Here is a 24,843-nt window from a genome sequence, read left to right on the forward strand (position 1 = left end):
CTATCCTCATGGAATCTTTTCCTCATATAGGCACTAATACATAAATAAGTCAAGTATTTTCCAAGACTTTGGTCCCTTAGTCCAGATTTATTTTTTTTATAAGTAGAAAAACAGAGCAACCCTCTAAGCACTTCTCTGATTGTATCACTAGCCCATTCACATAGCTCACTTTTGCTCCTGGGGTAAGTTCTGATTAGGTGGCCTTTGCTATCTGGGACATACACGAATCATTTTCTTATGTTATTCAACTTTATACTCACCAGGCTTATGACAACTTTTTCTTACAGACATAATCTTTTCTCTCTAGTTTTCCCTCTGCCATACCTCTGAAATGCACATACACCTCTCTACTTAAAGAAATCTGGAATATTCTTTGAGGCCTGGTTCCAGTGTATCTTCCTTTAAGATATATTCTAATTGCCCTCAATTGAAACAAACTCCCATTCTTTTGACTCCAATAGAAATTTCTCTCTCTCATCTTATTTGTGGTCTTTCTTTTAGAGTAGGTGGAGTTTTTTATAGGTAGAAAAATGATTTGTGGCCAGGTGCAGGGGCTCACACCTGTAATCCCAGCACTTTGGGAGGCCGAGGTGGGTGGATCACTTGAGGTCAGGAGTTCGAGACCAGCTTGGCCAACATGGCGAAACCTCATCTCCACTAAAAAAAAAAAATACAAAAATTAGCTGAACATGGTGGCACACACCCGTAATCTCAGCTGCTTGGGAGGCTGAGGCAGGAGAATTGCTTGAACCCAGGAGTTAGAGGTTACCGTGAGCCGATATCATGCCATTGCACTCCAGCCTGGGTGACAGAGTGAGACTCCGTCTCAAAAAAAAAAATAAATCACCCCCTCCCCAAACTTCATCTCCAGCGCTTGGCCAAGTGCCCTGTGTATAATAATGTGTTTTTCATTGAAGTAAAAAAGGATACTAATCCATAAAATAAAAGCAAATAGCATCTTTGAAAACAGCTGCTTTGATGACAAGTAACATGGAAGATTTGCACTGCATTGCACCAGGGAGATCATTAGGAAGATACTGAAGATCTAGCTAAATGACAGTTCAAACAAATTAACCACCTACATGGGGCTGTAATGGATTTCATTTCCTGCTGCTGGCCACATGGAAAGAAAGTGCCTCACACATAAAGCAGGCAGCTTGTTGAAATGCTGAAAAAACTGTCATTAAGGACCTGGGCTGAGGCCACATAAGGAATCGAGATCAATTATATTCTCTGTAGTTGATGACATCATTTGTCTTTGTTGTTCACAAAAGCAAAAACAAATTTAATAATTCTATTCGTAGTTGGTATATTACTTTTTGTAAGCTACAGAACATTTCAACATCCATTATTTGATTTGTTTATATCAACAAATCAGTGAATAAGAAGAGGCTGGGTTCTTTGTTCCAATTATAGGTGGGGAGGCAAAGTCTCAGTTTAGAAAAGTAAATTCCTGAATGTCACGAACTTATTGAGTTACAAAGCCAAGTCTAGAATGTAGAACATTAACTTCTAGGAGAGTGTTTCTCATTTTTAACGTAAGAACTTAATCTCTGATTTTGAAAAAACAAAACAAACAAAAGCACCACTGGGGATGAATTCTGGAAGATTAGAAACCTCTTGCATTCTAATACAGAGTGTTTGTTTGTTTGTTTGTTTTCTTGCCTGACTTGGAGTACATTATGGTACCATATTGCACCAATTTAGGTAGGCTAAAAGTGTGTTTTCCAGAATTGCCTTCCATGCATAATTACTAGTTAACGTAGCTCACCTGAAACCTCATTTGACTTATCTGACTTCCAGGGAGGCACATTTTTAGCTCCTTGTTGAAAGGCATCAGCATGTCTTGCAGAACACTTGCAGCATCAAAGTTGGAGGCTTACAGATGGTAAAGACTGATGTGGGTTCCTCTCTGTCCTCAGGGGTTCCACCTTGTGTTTGTGGGTTCCAGTTTGTCTTAGCTTTTACCAACTTCATACCCACGTTCCTTTTTATACTTACTGGTCTGTGGAATTCAGGTTGTATATACTAGCTTCACAGAGACTAAATAAACAGCTCACACAATGGCATTAGGTCAAACGTCTATACTAAATACCCTGTTTGATATATATGTAAATACAAACATGTATGTATTTAATATAATACATACAGAAAATATAATACAAAATCATGGGAAAAATGTTTCTGTAATAATCTAGGGAGATCCTGTGGAATGCCTCCCAGTACTCACATATCCCAAGATTAAAGTCGATTAAAAAAATTACAATGGCCTGAAGTAAGCAGACCTGATAATGGTCCAGATCCTTCGAGAATGATGATGTGGGACATCCTATACAGCAAGAAACCATAACCAGCTGAGGTATTTGCTGAAGGTACAGGGGTTATAGAGTGGCTGGTGGAAAATGGTAGTTATAAATCCTAATTAAGTTGATATGACCAGTTGTAGAAATGAACACTGCATTGGTCATGCAAAACTTTCCTTACTTTGATATGAATAGATTTGTGTATGTAGTAGCAATTTTTTATCCTCACTTCTCCCATTTCCTTACTGTCTACAATACAGTGTATTAATAGCAGTCAATTTCATATTTTAGTATTTACATTTCAGAATATCAAAAGGGGAAGGTGACTCAACTAGAAGAGAAATGAACATCAGTCCAAAATAGATGAAGAAAATTTGTGTACTCTTTTGGGGAGAGGGCTAGCATGTTTCTGGTTTTGTGAGGGATAGCTGCATTATGTTAGGTGAAAGTATGGGTTCGCTACTGTCTTTATTTAAAAGTTCAGTATGGCTAAAAGAGGTGTGATTGGAAGCTAGCTTAGAAAGGGGTGGACTGTGATGGGTTTGTATTCTCTCAATAGCAAATCTGGGGCTACATTTCTAAGAATTCCCTTCACTGAAGAGTTCCAAGTTACTGGAAGAAACTTGGAACAAAGGGAGTTCTACATGAATTTTGAAAGGTCTACTGACTCAACAGGCAGTCAGATATGTAAGATGGGTATAAAGCAGTGAGAGTGAGGACAAACCCATAATCAATGTCTGGATCCCTGATGAACTGAGACTCACATTGATCTTTCAATATGTTCAAGCCTCCAACTTGAATGATTTGGTTATCCTGCAGGAAATGCTGGAGTCCTTCATCACAGTGGTAAATGGCATTTGTGACAAAAATCAAAATAACTAAAACAGAATCTGGTTGAAACCTCAGTAGCAATAGTCCTGTCTACTGCCACACTAACCAGGTAAGTCAGCTACCAGTGACAATGTGAGCAAGTTGCAACAGTGCATAGGACCCCTCTATAACCCCCCTGCCCCCCTGCATGTAACAAGCATATTATTGCTGCTTCATTTCCCTTTCTGAGCTCAGCCTCAGTACCAGACACAAGGACAGCAGCCTTACATGTATTTTTAATCAGCTCCCACAATTGTATACCATCAAATACTTACAGTCAATCAAAGAGTGAGTGTTGGTGTGTGACTCCTAGTGCTGCAGTTTCTTCTCTTGAATACTCATTGATTCATAATTCAAAAACCATTAGACTCCATAGGAGCAGGATTTGATGCCCTAATGGGAAGCAAACTTTGCTTTCAAGCTGTACTACTAATGATGATCATAACAATAGCTAAAATTTACTGTGCTCTTACCATGTGACAGAAACTATTCTAAATGTTCTATATTAACTCTTTTTTTTTAATAGCCTTGGAGGTAGGTACCATTACTATCCTCATTTTTATTTTACAATTCAGGCAACTAATGTGCATGGGATTTAAGTCACCTCTCCAAGGTCACACAGTTGATGTGGGGAGTCCACATCAATTACCAGCTGTGATTTAAAGCCAGGGAGTCTGGCACCTTGAGAGCATGTTCTAACCATCGTGTTTTTCCACTCCCAGACCAACTCTCTAAATGAAGTTCATCCTGAACAATCTGATCTCAGATTTACTCCTGTGTCAGCTAGTCCTCTGGAGGAAGTAGAAATGAGATAATGGTAATATCTGTGTAGTTATTTGTGGCTTAGGAATTGTAAATTGGTAAATTGATGTTAAAAGGAAAGGGAAAGAATTAAAAGAAGAGAAAATGGGAATAATTTTTGCACCTTGAACATGCAGCCATCAGAGAATGAATAAGCCAGTTTGATAAGTTTCAATGAAAGTCAAAAACATTTTCTGCAGTGTGCAAAATATTTTATCAAGCAACACCTTGGCTTACTGTGCTAGACATCTGGCAAAGAGGATGTTTTCTAACTTTTTTTGTCCTTCATATTGTCAGGAATTTAGAATCATAACTTTTTATTCCATATTTAGTACATTAAAATAACCACATTCTATATTTAAACATATCAAATTGTTCTTTGTTTTTATGACATAATTTAATTTAAAAGAACCATAATAACTTAATTTTAAGTTCTGTGATCAAATTAACAAGATTATTTTTACCTAATGTCTTTGATTTTATTAAGGTAAAAGTTATATAACAAAAAATTACCGTTTTAATGTTAACAGTTCAATGGCATTTAGTACATTCACAATATTGTCCAACAACCACCTCCATCTAGTTCTAATATGTTTTTATTACCCCAGAAGGGAATTAAACAGAATGAGTGCTTATCATCTTGAATTTTAAAGAACATATGTATAATTTTGAGACAAGGTCTCACTCCGTTGCCCAGGCTGGAGTGCAGTGGCTTGATAATGGCTCACTGCAGCCTCGACCTTCTGGGCTCAGGTGATCCTCTCACCTCAGCCTCTCAAGCAGCCAGGACTATGGGTGTGCACCACCATGTCTGGCTATTCTTTTTTTTTTTTTGTAGAGATGGGGTTTCACCATGTTGCCCAGGCTGGTCTCAAACTCCTGTGCTCAAGAGATCCTCCTGCCTCAGCCTCCCAAAGTGCTAAGATTTATAGGTATGAGCCAATGTGCCTGGCCTAAAATAATTTTTATGTGGAAAATTCTAGTTGTCTTTTAAAGTCTACCAAAAATCTCCCATTCTGCATTCCTTTTTTTGTCTTTAACTTACTGATACTAGTATATTCTGCTCATCACTGACATGTTTTTCACTTTGTTTTGTAGATATCTATATAATTTATATATATGTTATGGATAGCTATTAGTAAATTTATGTATGAACATTTTATATATTTTAATTGTATTTAATGTTTATATATTGATATTTTAGTATTTCATATATGTAATGTTAAGATAGTCAATTCTAATTATCTTTTTCTTTAAGTTTTGTACTTTCCAATTCCGGTTTTTAAATTTATTTTTCTATACTAAGGTAATAGAAACTATTTTCCTCTAAAATTTTAAGGCTTTATTTTTCAAGATTTTACTTTGAAATTTATGTTGTATACAGTGTAAAATAGCAAATATTATTTCCTTTTTCTTAGGGGGAGTCAGTTGATTCAGATCAGTATTTGATTACAAAACTCTTTTCTTTCTGACTTGTTATTCTACCTCTTTCATTTATCAGTTGCTATCTACATGTTGTTTTAGGAAGATCCATAAATTATGTACTTCATCCCCTTTATTTTACAGGGGGAGCTAATAAAACCCAGGCCAGAGCACACAATGTGGAAATGAAAACCTTATCCTTGTCAATGGATGGAGGGTGGGTAAGTGCCTGGGTAACAGCCTGATTCTTCCTATCGTATCTGCTCCTATTGTGGCAGGCAAGAGAGCTTGTGCAGGGGACTCCCATTGATAAAACCATCAGATCTTGTGAGGCTTATTCACTACCAGGAAAACATTATGGGGAAAACCACCCCCATGATTCAGTTATCTCCACCTGGCCCTGCCCTTGACATGTGGGGATTATTACAAGTCAAGGTGAGATTTGGGTGGGGACACAGCCAAACCATATCACTTGGATTTGCATTTTATGTATCTTAGCTCTAGTCCTACTCTCTTTAATCACTATGCTATAGAGCTACTCTATCATTTAAAAACAAATGTTATTCCTAAAACTGATATGTTAATTGTGTTTCATTTAAAGGTAGGAATAGATAAAAATTTCTTAATATTCTTAATACCAGCGCTTCTTAACATTATATCATCTTCTTAAAAGTCTGGAAGGAAAAGATAAAGAAATAAGAGGTACTAGGATTAGAAAAGAAGAAAATCTTTGCCACAGTTCATTTAGAGAGAAAAGATAGTGGAGTGGTTAAACAAATAATGGCATAGAACCATACCCCTCAGTTTCAAACCTGACATTTTTCATTTCTGGCTGGGTGAATTTGAGCCTGTTGATGGACTTTTCCAGGTTTAAGTCAATGAAATTTCATATTAATTATTCTTAACTTTTAGGGCTTTATGAAAATTAAATGATGCTTCTGCTAAGTAAACAGGAAATAATTTCCTTTAGATTAAGTAAAAGACAAAAATTTAACAATAATATATGTAATCGGGAATAAACCCAAACAGACAGTCATACCAAATACCAAGAATATGGGTTTTATATCCTGGATCATTCTTTAGAATGAACATTTTTTTGACTTGTTACTTGACTATTTAATTATCTGTCTTTGTGATGTGATTATTCATATCCTTAACTAAAACATCTTTAAGATTTAAAAACAATCTCAAAGAAAATGGGTAAGGTTCTTATCAGATGATAAATAAATGGTGCTATGGTTTGAATGTGTCGCCCAAAGTTTATGTGCTAGAAGGTTGATTCCCCAGTGCAGCATTGTTGGGAGATGGGACATTTAAGCAGTGATAAGGCTATGAAGGCTCTTGTGTATTAGTCTGTTTTCACACTGTTATAAAGAAATACCCAAGACTGGGTAATTTATAAAGGAAGAGGTTTAATTGATCCACAGCTCCACATGGCTGGGGAGGCCTCAGGAAACTTACAATCACAGAGGAAGGGGAAGCAGGTATATTGTTAGGAAAGAGAGAAGAGTGTGTGTAAAAGGAACTGTCAAACACTTATAAAACCATCAAGAACTGTCAAACACTTATAAAACCATCCAGAACTGTCAAAAACTTATGAAACCATCGAGAGAAGATAGTGAGAACTCACTCCCTATCATGAGAACAGCACGGGGAAAGCTGCCCCCATGATCCAATCACCTCCCACTGGGTCCCTCCCTTGACACATGGGGATTATGGGGATTACAATTCAAGATGAGATTTGGGTGGGGACACAGCCAAACCATATCAGCTCTGCCCTTTTGAATGGATTGTCATTATCATGAGAATGGGCTTGTTATCTTGTTATTGGGTTTTTCATAAAAAGACAGATTTGGCACCATTTTGTCTCTCTCTCTCTCTTTCATTCTTGCCCTTTCTTTGCTCTTCTGCCATGGGATGACACAGCAAGAAGACCCTCACCAGATTCCAGCCCCTCGATCTTTGATTTTCCAGCTACCAAAAACATAAGCCAGTAATTTTCTGTTTGTTTGTTATAAATTACCCAGTCTGTGGTGTTCTGTTATAGCAGCACAAAATGGAGACAAATGGTCAGGTAACACTGAAAGTTGCTTATGCTTCCTAGGAAATAGGATCATTTATATTTTATAAAATAATGCATCACCAATATGATACAAAAATTAAACACCTGGAAATAATATGTACAGTTATGAATGAAACCACTAATGATTATTCTTTGATGGAGCAGATATTAGTAAATACAATTAGATCAATTTGATAATATCCAGTAAAATTAAAGATGTGAAAACAATTTTCAGAGAAACATGCACGTGATTAAAAAGACATAAACAGAAGAGAACATTGCTATATTATGATAGAAGAAAATCTGAATATTCATTAAGTGAATAGATGAATAAATTATAATATACCCATAATATGATATACTACAGGGTACTTTAAATGAATCAGCTATATTTACACATATCAACAAAGACAAATATTAAAGAATGTAAGATCATGGCAAAAAGTAACTTGCAGAAAAATATGTATAGGATGTAGCACTTATATAAAGCCTAAAGTATAAGAAAAATAATGTTCCAACTCAATAAAGGCAAATATAGGACGTAAATATATGCAGCCATGAATGGTATTGAAAAATGCAAAATTAAGCATATTTAGTATCTTTTCTGATGGGTCATGGAATGCCAGATGAGCATGAGAGGCTTCAACCCCACCTATATATTATGTATCACTTAAAAATTATTTTTTGATAACGTAATGATAAAGTGGCTGAATTTTAAGAGACAGTGTCTACATAGGTGTTTGTTGTAATATTCGTTCTACAATTAAAATTCACTGGGATCAAACATCCCCAGGTTTCTAGCCAGGACCAATAATTACTAAGTTTTGAGTCTTTTTTTTATTTTTATTTTTTGAGACGGAGTCTCGCTCTGTCTCCCAGACTGGAGTGCAGTGGCGCGATCTCGGCTCACTGCAAGCTCCGCTTCCTGGGTTCCCGCCATTCTCCTGCCTCAGTCTCCCGAGTAGCTGGGACTACAGGCGCCCGCCACCATGCCCGGCTAATTTTTTGTATTTTTAGTAGAGACGGGGTTTCACCGTGTTAGCCAGGATGGTCTCGATCTCCTGACCTCGTGATCCACCCGCTTCGGCCTGCCAAAGTGCTGGGATTACAGGCGTGAGCCACCGTGCCCGGCCTGAGTCATTTTTTAGTCTTTCTTCTGCAGGTAATTCTGATTTTCATTAAAAATAGGGAAGGCATGGTTTGTGCTTAAGCTGAGACAGGTTTAAGTGACATTATTTTTCAATCCAATTAGGTGGAATCAGGATTCCATTCATTCAGGAGATTTATATCTATATAGGCCACTTGCAAATATGACTGCCATTTTCTAATTAAGAAGACGTTTTATCTTGACTAGCCTATTTCACCTATAGATGAATGCTTGATTTAACATTTACATAATTAATTGGGTGTGTCTGCTTGCTACTACATTCTCATGAAACTTTGCAGCTTCTCAACCACATCCGAACCTATTACCTTTTAAGAATCTAAATATTTTCCCAGTATAAACAATTTTCCATCATATGAGCTTTAAATAATATTTTAACATAAAATATACAGTTTACACAGGGATATCTAAAGTGATGTCTATACAAATCCTAATGTGAATGTTTTTGTAAAGTGAAATATCTTTTTGTCGTGGGAATTAATATTTGTAAATATAAATTATCTCTTTATTATCTTTCTAAAACTTTTCAGTTCCTTAAATTCAGGTGAATGTTGACTCATTTTATCAGCAGAATATTTTTCAGAGTTATTTATTATCTATAAAAAATATTTGCTTATGGTTTAGCATTTTGGGGAAATTATATAACAGCTATCAAATGAGGGTCTTCTGTAAGTGCTTATAAAATCAATAATCTAATGATATAAATAGATCTATAAAGAGATTATAAAATTAAAGAACAATTACTAACATTCTAACTGGTCTAACATTTTATGCCAATCAAGAACATATACCTATTTAAGATATTCAGAGTATACTTTATGCTTTATTATTAAACAGTATAAATAATATTTCAGAATTTTTTAGAATACCAAGTATATTGTACATGAACATCACATCAAATTTGGTTTCATGGGAAGCAATCTTTAGCTATAATTATATAGTACTGGTGCAATACATAATTTGTTTTAGCGTGACAGAACCCCAGGTCTTCAGTAAGCTCCAAACTGCCAGGGAAAACAGATGAATAAGAAAATGGACAGAGATGCTCAATTTTTAAAATGAAGAACTTGATCTAAATATTTTAGAGTGTTTCCCATTTAAAAAAAAAAAAAGAAATTGATTATATATATATATAATTGTGTCAGTTCTCCAGATTGTTTCACATGGAATTTACATCTTTGCAACCCTGAAACCCTGTTTCAGTCCTGTCTTTTTCACTGAATGTCCCAAAATCTCTTTCCCATGGTTGCTGCATAATTTCTTAAATTGCTTAGAAGCTTTCAAGGGGAAAGGAGCTATGTGAATAGATTAATGAGGGGCTGTTTGTGAAATTCTTAGAGTTCCGTCAATGGCAGGTGTGATCAATTACAACACATTGTTATTATGATGATCATGCAGCAAACCATTATTAGTGCTTAGGGTGGACTATCTCATTATACAAACACTACTTGAATTTGAACATACTTTAGCAGAAAATGTAAACTGTTCACACAATTCCAACCAAATAGGCATTTCTCTAGTTGAAATTAGGCTTGGAAGTATTGGCCATGTTTACTATCAAATGGTTCAGTTATATTTTACTAATGTACAGAAAAACCTAAACTCATGTACATCGGAAATTAACTCTTTAACATTTCTTTGCATAATTATCTATTTTTCTTGAAATTTTTGTATATGACACGTTCCTTAAATAAAACCTCTGCTAAAATAACATAATTCAATGAGTTTAAGAGCAGATAAATGACACAGTAAGATATTCAGAAGTTTTATAAAAAATAAATCATGTGAATAAACAATTGTGTTTGGTATAAATGGTATATTATCAATGTCCTTTTAGGAATTAAAATGGATTTATTCCAGCCTGGGCAACATGGCAAAACCCTGACCCTACAAATAATATAAAAATTAGCTGGGCATGGTGGCACACGCCTATAGTCCCAGCTACTTGGGGCTGAGGTGAGAGAATCACCTGAGCCTGGGAAGTCAAGGCTGCAGTGAGCCGTGACTGTGCCACTGCACTCCAGCCCGGGCGACAGAGTAAGACCCTGTCTCAAAAAATTAAATTAAATTAAATTAAATTAAATTAAATGGCTTAATAGCCTGGTTCTAAACACCGTTGTGTACCAAACAGAGAAATTCCAGTTTTTAGCTTTATTCATTTAATCATTGTTAAAAATATCACCGATTATTCTTTGAGATTTTAAAAATAAATTCTACACAACGTAGACTAATTGAATATAAATTCAGTGACATAAACTCTGTGCTTATTTATACCCAAATCTGTTGTTCTTCTACTCTGTATCCCAACTATGAACACTTTCTATCATCTCCAATACTCCAGCCCAAGACTCCAATTATTCCTTCTCTGGAATGGTTGAAGTTGTTTAAGTGGTGTCCTTGCTTCAATCCCTGAACTCCTACTTTCATTATCTAGAGACATCGGTGTAAACTTTTTAAAATGTAAATTGGATCTGTTACTCTCTTAATTAAAACACTCCAATGAATTCCCATTGTAAATAGAATCTTTTCTTCATGACCTCCAAAGCAAGCCTGATCTTGTTTCTGCCGTCTTTTCCAGCTCCTCTTTCATTGTTTCTTTCATCTTCTCTGGCTTCAGACACACTGGACTTTTTTCTATCCATTGGAAATTCCAGGCTTGGTTTGGTTTCAGAATCTTCTCCCTTATTGTTAACTTTGTCTGGGATAGTCTCTTCCCTGTTTTAAGTATGGCTTGCCTCCTTTATTTATTTCTCAAGTCAGATGTACCATCTTCTTAGCCAGTCAGTACCTTGCTAAGATTCATTTTTGTGCTAGATTATAATTAATTTAGACGTACTTAGGGTCATTACAGTTCCAAAATAAAAGATGTTTTATTTTGAGTTTTAGCTGTATTCTAAGATAATGGAATTTATTCCCTATATTTCCAAATCTTAGTAAATTAACACCATGAAATACCCAGAATAACCACATATCTCTAAAACCATATGAAAATAAGTGATGTGCTAATGACATTAACAAATAAGAGAGTACCAGGAATCCAAAGCATAGTGGGGGAGATCCCCATATTGATACCTAACCAATCATGTGCAGTTTAGTTTTAAAGATACATCCTAAAAATCAAAAACAAACAAACAAAAAAACTAAATGAACTAAGAAAGAAATTTTTTCTCTTCACCATATGTTATTACTAGCTGGCCTTTTGATTTTTTTCTGGTTTCAATTTTATACGAAAACATGTTTCTGAACAGGTGTAAGTAGGTGGATTCGAAAACCTAAAAACATTGAAAGCTTTTATTTCTCGTTTATTTTTAGAAAAGAAAGAAGAAAAGATATGATAGTATCCATTCTTTCAAAAGCCTTTATTGGCACTTGGTTTTATATTCTACTACTGTTTTAATTTTTCTTCCCTTAAGCTAGTTGACCATATAAATAAATAATAAAATGCAATTTAGTTTTTATTTTATTCTTCAAAATTAAAAAAGCCCAGAGGGAAAATACCCAGTTCTCCAGTGGTCTGTGTAATAACTTCACACAACCTATCCCATCTGTCCTTTTATTTCCGTCCCGTGTTCTAGTTCAGGCCCTCGTTATTTCACGTTTTTTTTTCTTTTTTTGCACAAAATTCCTATATGAACTCCATAACTGGATTTTTTGTTTCCCTAAAGTATCTCATAAATAATGGTTCCAAAGAAATGTTTTAAATAGCAGATTTAATCAGGCAGCTGGGCTGGAATAAACCTGGAACCCAAAATTAGGATATGTATGTTTATTGCGGCACTATTCACAATAGCAAAGACTTGGAACCAACCCAAATGTCCAACAATGATAGACTGGATTAAGAAAATGTGGCACATATACACCATGGAATACTATGCAGCCATAAAAAATGATGAGTTCATGTCCTTTGTAGGGACATGGATGAAGCTGTTTTTAAACTATTTCTTGTACTTTCAAGCTGTTTTACCTTTTCATCTTATTTATCTTTTTTGAAAATCTGTTTCCTCAATTTTAAAATCTTATTCTCTGATTTATTGCAAGGTTTAAGCAAGGTTATGCGTATTACATTTTAGCATGATGCCTGATATTAAATAAACATTTTAAGATCGCTGTTTAATGTTTCTCCCCCAAGCAAAACCATAAATAGCTTCCCATCACCAACAGAATAAATTGCACAAGTTTACCAATGACATTCTAATCATGCCACAAACTGGAACCAACATGTTCATTCAGCGAACTTGCCCCTGATGTATTCAGTCCTTTAGAAAGTTGGACATTGTTTCTGTACGTGCCTTGCATTCTCATTCCTTTATGTCATTTTTTGCATAGATTCTGTTATCTGGAATGCCTTTATACATCTTTGTTTACTGGTTGCAATGCTGCTCATTTCCTTTTTCCTGAAAGCTTTTCAGACTTTCAAGGTGCCATAAGGCAAAATATAATAGTTTATATTTCTGTGTCTTCAAACATCGTAAACAGTCAATGTGGCAGATGAACTTTTCTCCAATTCATTATAACCAGACAATAGGTTCTTTGAAGGCTATGACCAATTCATGAGCCCATTTTCCTTCCTTAACATACTGCACCCAAATGAGCAGAACCTAGTGGAGATCTTGTGGCTTAGAGCTTGCTGAATTTGGTAAAGACAGAAATTCTTGTGTATGTGTAGTGGTTGCATGTGCATGTGTGTTAGTGTAGGTGCTGTGTGTGTGTGTGTGTGTGTTTGCATGGGGCAATATGGAGATAGTGATAGAGTACAAGAAGGAGCTTGACTTTCATGAGCTTCTGAGAAAACTCATCTATCCGTCAATCCCCCATGCAATTACTGAGAGCTTAATCCATGCCAGGCACTGTTAGAAGACACCAGGAAGACAAAGTTCCTACCATCGACACTTACATACTAGAGGAGGAAATAGGAAATAAACATGTAAGGAAATACATGCAAAGTATGAGACTAGAATGTGATAAGCAGTATAAAGTGAGTAAAATGGAGAAAAGGAATAGAAAGTGACAGGGGTTGCAATTTCAGAATAGATGATTAGAGAAGTCCTACCAGCAAAGTGACATGTGTTGGGCAGGAACATAAAAGAGGTGAGGTATTGAGCTATGTACATATCTAAAAAAATATGTATTTCCAGGCAGAGGAAACAGTAATGGCAAAGGTTTTAGAGAAAAAAATAAGTATAACCCAGGTTAACCTCTCTTGCAGAACTAGTTTAGCCTGTGCCTTTTACTGATGAAATCACCATTAATGTTTCTGTAGTAAAGATAGTGTTTTTAATGATTTATATAGTAAAATAAAATTTGTAACCTCTTTCGAGCTTCTTTCTTCATCTTTAAAATGAAGTTAAGCTCGGGAATAAAGGATTGGGTTAGCTCTGAATTGCTGCACTACTATGACTTAAATGCTTCTCTGCCCTCCTAGCAGCACTTTTATCTTATGAATTTATATTTATATATATAGATTAGAAAATTATAAAGTAAAAAAAATTATTGTTGTTATTTTTGTTAGTAGTAGTATTTTGTCTGTATTTTTTGATTTCTGAAGCTGTGGCTACCTGGTTCTTTCTGTTTCAGTTATGACTCTAATTTTAAGGCAACACTGTAAAGCTCTCAAATATCAGTGGTCAGGAATGTGCTGCAGCAGATCCTCTCTTATTAATTCCAGAACACCAAATGTCTTAGTCCATTTTGCCTTACCATAAAGGAATACCTAAGGCCAGTAATTTATAAATAAAAGAGGTATATTTGGCTTATGCTTCCACAGCCTGTACAAGAAACATGGTGCCAGCATCTGCTTCTGGTGAGGACTGCAGGAAGCTTCCAATCGTGGTCCAAGAAATGCGGAGCCTGCGTTTCACGTGATAAGAGATGGAGCATGAGAAAGAGGCAGGAGGAGAAAGGTGCCAAGCTATTTTTAACAATCAGATCTCGAGGGAACCAATAGAACAAGAACTCATGATCTCAGCACCAAGCCATTCATAAGGGATGTGCCCCATGACTCAAACACCTCTCACTAGGCCCCACTTCTAATTCTGAGATCAAATTTCAACATGAGATTTTGAGAGGACAGATATGCAAACTCTTTCACCTTGAAAGAGAGTATTTCTGGGAATATTAAGAAGGGTTCACAAAGCAGACTCAGGGGTTGGGTTTTGTGTGTAACCATGGTATGGAATCCACACGCAGTCCATGTTGCTAGCTCCAGTTTTGGAGGCTGAGAGGTGACTAAGTCAGGCGTTCAACCTAGATTCTTCAACCTAGTCCTTCACTTAAGCACTTGGCTGAAAGATTGGCTTCGGAAGACAGTACTCCAGCTGGGATGTTGCACATGGAACAGATTGATCTTGAAATCTGGTCCTGAAGTCGACTTCACAGCAGGAATTTCACACATGCAGGCACAAATGAGCACTTGTGAAAATCTCCATGAAATAGCTGCTAATATTGTCTAAACTGGCTTTCAGCTTGGTAGCCAGTCTTCCATATAAATGTCAAATTAACTGGATAATTATACCTCAATATGAACTCAATGTCCAACATTAGCTTTTTGGGAGATTTATTTTTCTTTAAACAGTGCTGGCTTCGTAATCTTTTAGAAACATTGTTTCTCTCAGATTCTGAGAAGTATTCAAATAAATAAAAGAGTAAACCAAATGGATTATCATTTTCCTCTTTCCTCTTCCCTCCCTCCCTTCCTCCTTCTTCCTTCCCTGTACCTAGTGTGTGCAAAGAACTATGCTGGGTGTTGTGGAATAAAACAAGTTAACATAACCTTTCAGTAATCAACTAGCAACCTCATGGGGAAGACAGAAAAATGTTAAGCGTAAAATACCGTAAATATGCTCTAATAGAAATATCAACTATGTGTTTTGAAAACATACAGATTCTAAGTCCCAAAACAACCAGGACCTGCTCTCTTGGCTACTGCTTTTAACTACGTTGATTAGCAAGATGATGACACATAGTAGGTGTTTAAAAGATAGAACAGGGAATGCATTTTCTAATTTTGTGAAAAAGATAAGTGGCAAAGAGATGAAAACAAAGAAGATTATATTTGAGCTGGAATATAAAGGAATTTCTTTTTTCTTAGCCTGTTTTAATTTTGTTGTTTTTGTTTTGTGAAAAAAAAAAAAAAAACCCTGGATGCTTCAAACACTTTCTCTTTCTACAGTGACCCCACCTTTACAATTGTCTGTAATTCTCACTAGCAGTATATTAGAGGGCAAAAGATTTGAACAGACACATCAGAAAAGAAGACATACAAATGGTCACTAAGCACTTGAAAGGATTCTGAACATCATCAGTGAAATGCAAATTAAAGCCATAATGAATGGCGCTATACATTTTGAGAATGACAAGGATTAAAGACTGAAAAAAATCAAGCGTTGGTGAGTATGTAAACTTATTGGGTTTATGTTTTACATATGCAAAATTTTGTCTCCCTAAGGGAGAGTTTTACTTCTTATTTCCTAACATTGTATGTTTTATTGCTTTTACTTTCCATATTTCAATTGACAGAACCTCTTATACAGTGTTTCTGTTTTTCATTTTTGAATTTTAAGGGTTCTTTATATCGTCTGGTATATGTGTTGTGAATATTATCTCCCAGTCTGTGGGTTGCCTTTTGATTTTATTAACTGTGCTTCCAAGGAGCAAAAATTTTGATTAAACAATTTATTAATGTTTTTATAATGGTTAATAATATTCATGTTCTAAGAAAACGTTTCTTAACCTCTCTAGAAATTTTATAATTTTAGGATTTACGTCTAAGTCTGTAATCAATTTCCAGTGTATGGCATGAGATACGAATCTCTTATCTTACTTCCATTTAGAAATTTAATTGTTCCAGCCACATTTATTGAAAAGTATTTTCTTTCATTATTGAATTGTCTCAGTGCCTTTGTGAAAAAAAATCAATTAACTAAATATGTGTGGGTCTATTTCTGAACTTGTGACTTTGTCTCATCCCTCTATGTCTTTAAACTTTTGCCACTTCTAAAATGTCTTGATTTCTGTAAGCTTTATTTAGTCTTGAAATCAAGTATGGTAATTATTCTAACTTTGTTCTTCTTTTAAAGAAAGTGCTTAGCGAGGTAATGCTAAGTTCTTTGAACTTCCATATAAATTGTAGAATCAGCTTGTAGAGTTTGCCAAAAAAACCTATGGGATTTTGATTGGAACTGCATTGAAAGCATAGATAATTTTTGAGTAATTGACATTTAACAATATTGAGACTTTCAATCCTTGAATGTAATATATCATCCCATTTATTTAGACCTTTAATTTCTCACAAGAATATTTCTAATATTTAGTGTGACATCTTTGTTTTTTTCTATTGTATTTATCTAAGTATTTTATGAATTTTAGTGCTATTGTGAATGGATTTTGAACAATTATTATTTTCTAGTTATTTACTGCCAACACATACAAGTACAAAACATTTTTAATATTAACCCTTTATCCTGTAACCTTGTTAGACTCATTCATTAGTTCTAGCAGTCGTTTTGTAGACTTATTGAGGGTTTTTTGTACATATATATTATTAGGTATCTATATGTCTCAATAAATGCAAAATAGAAATTCCTGATTCTCTTTTCTACCCGGTTGTTTTATCTTTATATATGGAACTCCATCACTATCACATATTTGCTACAGACTAAAAACTAGACATTATCTTGATCACTCCTTTGTCTCATCTTCTAAATAAATCCAGAAAATCCCCTGGTTATCTCTGCCATTCTAAATCTTTCCAGTTATATTTATTTTTACACCCACCACCTTATCCCCCAGCTACAATCCTCCCATGTCTGATGGGTTAAAATCATTTACTTAATGATCTTCTTGCTTCTTCTATTGACCCTCCACACAACAAAGAGAGCTATCTTTTTGAAATATTAATAGGATTATGCCTATACACTGTCAGAAGCACCTCATTAAGCTTCAGTTGAGCCCCAGGTTACTTAACTGCTGTCTTCAAGACTTGAAACACTATGCTCCCTACTTAAGCTCCATACTTGTACTTCTTCTTCTACTCATTATGGTGTGGCTGCAGCTGTCTTTTCTGTTTCTTGAATATATCCAGTCCTTCTCACCCCCGGGTGCTTGAAGTTGTTCTTCCCTCTGCCTGGAGTTCTCCTCACCTTTCAGGTTTCAGCTCAAAGATAAAATTCTCAGAGATGCCTTCCTTGAAACACTAGCTACAACAGTTATCCTACAATTAGTCTCCATCTCTGATTAATTTGCTTATTTCTTTCATTACATTATTAGGGTGGCAATCTTCATTTATATTCATTCACTGGAGTCTTGGCTTTATGCTGCTTTGACAGCTTGTCAGGAATAAATCTTGTCAAGAAGGGCATTATCTTTGGAGATTTTCATATAGCTCATGTTGCTAGAAAGAAAAACATAGCAAGCTTGTTTAATCCAGTTAATGAAGATCTGTAGACTGTTTTGTGCAGCTGGTCATTTGGCAATGGAGGAAGTTAATTTTAAGGTCTATGAAAGCTTTCCATTTGTGGTGACAAACTCAGGAACTCAAAGACTACTGTTAACTCTCTCCAACCATTTTGTAATTTCTTTTTTGCTTTTATAACTGGAGCAATAGAAAAAGTATCTTTTCTTGCATAAGCAGAAATAGTTCAGTATTTGTATCAACACATTAATAGATAATCAGAATTAATAGATACTAGATAATTCATCAACATGGATCTAATTAGATTGACTATTTGGGTTTATATATTTTTCTCTGGCATTTAGATCTTCTGTTATATAGTGTTATGAAAAAATACTAAATTTATAGTTATAAAAGTTGGCATAAGATACAAAATCTAACACTTGTAGGCTGTGAATACAAGCCATTTCACTATTTTGGGCCTCAGTTTCTCATATATAAATGATAATAATACAGGTAGTACTATTTTTTTATTGTCACAGGATGATTTTGAAGAAAACTATACAAATATTTGTGAAACCCTAAAATCCAAAGCATCATACAAATATAGGTGCTGCATATATGGTTTTGCCATATCAGCACTGTCAGAAAAATATTACCCCCAATTATTTACCATCACCAATAAAATATAATTTTGTATCTTTACTGTGTTATGTAGTTACGGAGCCATTATCCTGCAGATATTTCCTCAGATTTTCGCCGCACTCTATGAAGATACATTATTTTCTCCCACTTTTCTAGCTGATGAGAAAAAGTACCATGCAAAAATCTTCAGTGATTTTTCCGCAGAATACCAAGTTTCAACATTTTGTAGCACTTTAAACAAAATAGACTACTTTCTACTTGTCTCATGCCACTTTAAATAGGATCACTAAGGGACACTCTCTCTGTTGAGATATTTAGGCAGATCCCGTAATGAAGAAAGGCAGCAATTCAGACCAAGGTGTGGGCAAAGGATACTCCAGGATGAGGAAACACCAAGCACAAAAGGGTCCGAGCCAGGACCGAACTGTTATTTCCAAGGAATACCAACATGTCCAGTCCTAATGAAGTCAAATGAATGAGAGAAGAGGGGACGGAGAGAAAGGCGATGTTTTGAGTAGTTGTCTGACTATATAGTCCCTCATAGACCATGGTAATTGTTTGCACCTTATTCTAAGTTCAGTGAAATGTCACTGAAGTCTATGCAGGAAAGCAACATGACATGATTTATATTTTAAATGGATCATTTTAGCTCCTGTGTGTGGTATGCAACTTAGCACAATAAAAGCAGACAGGAATGATAGACATGACAGGGATCAAAGCAGATACACTAGTGGCTTAGACTAGAGTGATAGAAATTGGGATAATGAACAATAGTCAGATTGGATAGATTTTAAGGATAATGCCAACAATTATGTTAGATTAAATATAAGAATTCAGAAAAAAGGGAACTAAAACTAGCTCAGGATTTTGGTATGAGCAAATTTGAATTACAACCTGAACAGAGTTGAAAACATTAAAAAATAACAATCACAAATTTTCACCACGCCTTACAAGATGCATTTGTGGTTTGTGGATTCTTATGTATGGATATGTGTGTTCACATGTGTTTGTGAACATCACTTAGAAATTACTTGTAAAAAATTTCACAAAATTCTGGAAATATGCAATTAAAAATAAACCATAGCCTATGGCTCAAAACTCATATCATACAATTGATCTTTGCCAAGGAATTCAACTTTTCTGTTACAGGAGAGTATTAAAAACAACAACAAAAAAATCTACCTATAACAAGTAAATTTGAAGGGACTGGAATTAGTTGTGTAAGGGGTATGGAATACTGGAAAAAACCAGGACACAATTTTTTCTACAGATAATCATTATCAATTTTAATTTGTTTTAATTGCATGCTTCATCTCCCTTCTAATTTAGTTGTTTTAAAATTAAAAATTGATTCTGTAAAACTCATCACTATACCATAAATGTGGCCCTTTTGTGTCAGCTACTTTTACATCCAGGGAAGAAAATGATTAATTTAATGAGGAAATTTAAGAAAGAAAGAAATGTTCAAAGAAGAATAATGAGGCACAGTTCCCTCTGGACCTGTTCCCAATGTTTAATACAAGAAAATGTCAGCAGTGTTTTAAGATTCACAGAAATTATTGTGATACGGGCAACATTATATAGGCTTACTCACCAATAAGAGGCTTAGCATGAGACTATCCACAGAGTAGTCAGAATATATGTTACTTTTGTTAAAGGCAGGGTAGTATATAGTAAATAGATTGCCATTTATAATGTTTCTTCTGCCATTGTAAGCGTGTAATTCAATGACATGATATCCTAGTCTGATGGCATTGTCAGAATCAAAAGTTCAGAGGTGAAGTAACTGGTCACAGTCTTGCATAAACAGAAAAAGGATAAAAACATGATTTTTTTTGACCCCAAGGTCAGCATAGAGGTTGTTTAAAGCCAGCTAATGACATTTTTCCTGCACAATATTTGTCACAAAATTAGTTCATTTTGAAGAATGATATTGGAGACAGAGGTCTAAAAGAGGCATTCTCATCCTCCTGGTATTTAAATTTCTTTCTGACAGCTATTAAATAGTGAGAAGGACAGTCTTTGGGACTTACTCTGCTTTGGAAGAATATAGACTGACTATGGGAAAGAAACTGAGGAAGCAAAAGCATTAATTACGTATTCTGAGACAAGCGTAGAACCTCTTCTGTACCTCCCTGAATCTCCCTTGTCTTTTCCCCCTCCTGTGTACTGAGAAAAGAAAGCTCTCTCAGAAACCTTTTGAAGGACTAGATGTTAAAAGATTTCTGCTTAAAAAGACCCATTCCGCTCTTTCAGTGAAAAACATACAACTTATTTTCAAAGCTTAGCATCATTATTACATATCGTATGTATTTTCCCTCCATAAGAATTATTGTTTCTTTCTCAATACTGTTATCTTTGCTGCGTGTATACATGGAAATTGTCCTGGACCACAGGCAAACCAAGGGCATTCACCAGAGACCCACCTACTTGGTGGTTCATGTGTTCATTTTTTTCAATGGCTTCCATTAGAATGCCAGAAATTTTGCTTGTCTTCTTAGCCTCTTAGATGTAGCTTGTAAATCTTCAAATTCACCAAGAAAAAGCATCAGTATACTGAATATTGCATTTACCTTTCTAGACTTTTCTCTGACATCCTGCACTGCCAAGTCGGATGATAGCCTTAGAAGATATTGAATATCTTCCCATAAATCCTTTTAAATATTATTTTCATGTTTTATAGCTGACTCAGAAGAATGGCTGATCTGCAATATGCTAGACTATCATTGACAGGAACAAAAAATATTACTGTTAGATTTTGTGGTAGCAAAACAAACAAAAATCAGTGGTATATGAAAATATACCAAATTTCTTCAGCGAAAAGCCTGTGCAAGAAACTTCATTTATTTAAGAAATAAAATCAATGAGTTTGACAGCTGTATACACCCACAAAGCTACCATCACAATAAAAAAAGTAACATTTTTCATCATTTCTCAAAGACCCTTACTGTATCTTTGCAGTCAGTTCTTCCGTTGACCCTCAACTGCAAGCAAAAATCTACTAGATTTTTGTTACTATAGATTAGTTTGCATGTTTTATAATGAGAATAATATCATATGATCATCTTTTGTGTCTAGCATCTTTATCTCAGCAAAATATTTTGAAATTCATGTATATTGTTGTATGTATCAGTAGTTTATTCCTTTGAATTGCTGATTAGTTTCCCATTGAATATGTACATTTACTTTGTACTTTATTGATTAATAATACTTTATAAGTCTTTTTAATTTTTTTTCCATTTTATGGGTGGTTAGTAGTAGTTCATTGTGTTTTAGTTGCAGTTCCCTGATGACTAATGATGTTGGGTATTTTTAAATGTATTTATTGGCTATTCATATGTTTTCTCTTGTAAATGCCTATTCAAATATTTTGAACATTAAAAAGTTGGATTGTCTTCTTACTATTAAGATATAAGAGTTGTTGATATACTCTAGGCACAGTTCTTTATAAAATATATGTGTTTTCAGTATTTTCTCTTTGTATTGCTTTTTGTTTTCTTAATAGTTTCTTGAAGAGCAAAAGTGTTAAAATTTTATAAAGCCCAATTATGAAATTTTCTCCTGTGATTTTTCCTTCAGAGTTTGATTTAAGAAATGCTTCCCTATCCCTAAGTCTCCAAGATTAGTTTAGCTTTGTTTTTAAGTAGTAGTTACATGGTCTCAGCTTTTATATTTAAGTGAATAATCCATTTAGAGTAATTTTATGTGAATTAAGATTCAGATATTTTTATTTTTTTACTGATATCAAGTTGTTCCAATGCCTTTTTCGTTTCTTTTTAGAGACAGATTCTTGCTCTGTCACCCAAGTTGGAGTGCAGTGGTGCGATCATAACTCCACAACCTCAAATTACTCAGCTCAGAAGATCCTCCTGCCTCAGCCTCCTGAATACCTAGTATTACAGGTGTGTGCCACCATGCCCAGCTAATTTATTTTATTTTTTGTAGAGATGGGGTCTTCTTATGTTGTGCAGACTGGTGATGCCCCTGCTTTGACCTGAGCTCAAAGCACTAGAATTACAGATGTGAGTCACTGCACCTCTTCCAGTGGCATGCTTTGGAAAGTACTTTTTCCCCTATTGAATTGCCTTGGCATTTTTGTCAAAAATGATTTCATCATATATGTTTGGGTCTATTTCTGGATTCTCTATTCTGCTCTAGCAATATACATATTTATGCTTATGCCAATATAATGTTGTTGTGATTACTACAGTGTTACTGTAATTTTTGAAGTCTGGTAGTGTATTTTTTCTACATTTTCTTTTGTGTAACATTGATCTTACTATTCTACATCATTTTTATTTCCCCGTACATTTTAAAATCAACTTGTCACTTTCTATAAAAGAACTTTCTAGACATTTTGTTGAGATCGCAGGGAATTCATAGATCATTTTGAAGAGAATTTACATTTTAATAATATTGATTGTTCCAATGCATGAATGAGTAATATTTCCCCATTTATTTAGGTTTTTGTCAATTTCTTTTATTCTCTATTTTATAGTGTAAAAGTCCTGTGAATATTTTGTTAAGTTTTTATGTAAGCATTTCATAATTTTTTTGGGGGGGTAAATGTATATGAAATTCTTAAAATTTTATTTTCTATGGCTTTGCTGAAAGTATATAATATGCAATTAATTTTGTTTTAATCTTCTATTTTTAAAAATTATAAGAAAATTATTATGTTTATACTTAACCATACAGTCACTATCCTTCATCTTTATTCATTTAAACTTTATTCATTCCTAAGATGTGAATTTTTCTATATCAATTCCCTCTTCAAGCCTGAATAATTTTATTTCTATTTCCCATAGTTTTACTTTGTCTGAAAATGTCTTTATTTTAACTTTGTTCTATTTTCACTAAATATAAAATTCTGGGTTAACCATTATTTTCTTTTTCTTTCAGCATTTTAAATATGTTGCTCTACTGTCATCTGTCCTTAATGGTCTGATGTCATATCCACCATCATTTGAACCATTGTCCCACCATATGTAAAGTATTAATTTCTGGGTGTTTTTAAGATTTTCTTGTTCCTTTTGTCTTTCAGCCATTTTACTATGAGGTACCTATACCTGTGTAGATGCTTCTTTCAAATGTGTCCTATTTGGAGTTTACTGACCTTTAGTAATCTATAAATATAGGCCTTTCACCAGATTTGGAAAGTTTTGGTCATCATTTCTTCAAATATTTTTTGTCCCAAATTTTTCCTTTCTTTCTACGACTCCAGTTACCTAATTAAGGTGTTAGACCTTTTGAAATGTTCCACTGTTCTCTGGGGCTCAGTTTGTACTTTTTCTTTTCTTTTTGAGATGGATTCTCACTCTATCACCAGGCTGGAGTGCAGTGGCGCAGTCTTGGCTCACTGCAACCTCCGCCTCCTGGGGTTCAAGCGATTCTCCTGCCTCAGCCTCCCAAATAGCTGGGATTACAGGCATATGCCACCATGCCCAGCTAATTTTTGTATTTTTAGTAGAGATGGGGTTTCACCATGTTTGCCAGGCCAGTCTTGAGCTCCTGACCTCGTAATCTGCCCGCCTCGGCCTCCCAAACTGCTGGGATTACAGGCATGAGCCACCACGCCTGGCCCAGTTTGTATTTTTTCATAAACTTTTTGTCTCTTTTTCAAATTGTATGATTTCTATTGATTTATATTTGGTTTTACTTAGATTCTTTTGACACCTTTATTTTAATAATTTGGCCTACCCAGGAAATTTATATTTCAGATTTTGTGTTTTTATCAATTTTAAAATTACTTTTATGCCTTTTTATGTTTTCTACAATTATGCTAGTATTTTCTAATTTTTTTATTCCTTCCATGTGTATATTTCTTTACCTGATTGAGCATAGTTATAACTCTGTTCAAAGTTACTGTCTGATAATTTCAACATTTGGTCCTTTTTCCTCTTAAAAATGGGTCATTGTTTCCTGGATCTTTGTATATGAAGCAGTTTTTGGATTGAATTGTGGACATTATAAATGTAACTATGAATGAAAATCTAAGCTTTGGCTTTTTTCATATCACTTTAAAAAGTGTTGATGCTTTTGTTTAGCAGAAAAATGACTTAAACTCAGATTAAAGACTATCTATCTGTGATGGCAGTGGCTCAGAGTACAGTTTAGTTCTTTAAATCTTAACTCCTGATTGCTTCAGCTTGCTTATTCATGCATTCATCAGATGTCAACATTTTAG

At 34.7% G+C, this 24,843-nt stretch overlaps 1 long non-coding RNA gene across 1 annotated transcript in view; it reads left to right on the plus strand.

The window, feature by feature from the left end:
• LOC134733177 (uncharacterized) overlaps positions 1-24,843 on the plus strand; it is a 594,472-nt gene that overhangs the window by 11,422 nt on the left and 558,207 nt on the right. The window contains exons 3-8 of the long non-coding RNA XR_010116696.1: positions 2,199-2,372; positions 3,123-3,243; positions 3,896-3,990; positions 5,541-5,617; positions 14,388-16,008; positions 22,437-22,558. This is a non-coding gene — a long non-coding RNA (uncharacterized lncRNA). The remainder of the gene's footprint in view (positions 1-2,198; positions 2,373-3,122; positions 3,244-3,895; positions 3,991-5,540; positions 5,618-14,387; positions 16,009-22,436; positions 22,559-24,843) is intronic.

The sequence above is a fragment of the Symphalangus syndactylus genome, chromosome 17 (genome assembly GCF_028878055.3).
Source record: "Symphalangus syndactylus isolate Jambi chromosome 17, NHGRI_mSymSyn1-v2.1_pri, whole genome shotgun sequence".
NCBI lineage: Eukaryota > Metazoa > Chordata > Mammalia > Primates > Hylobatidae > Symphalangus > Symphalangus syndactylus.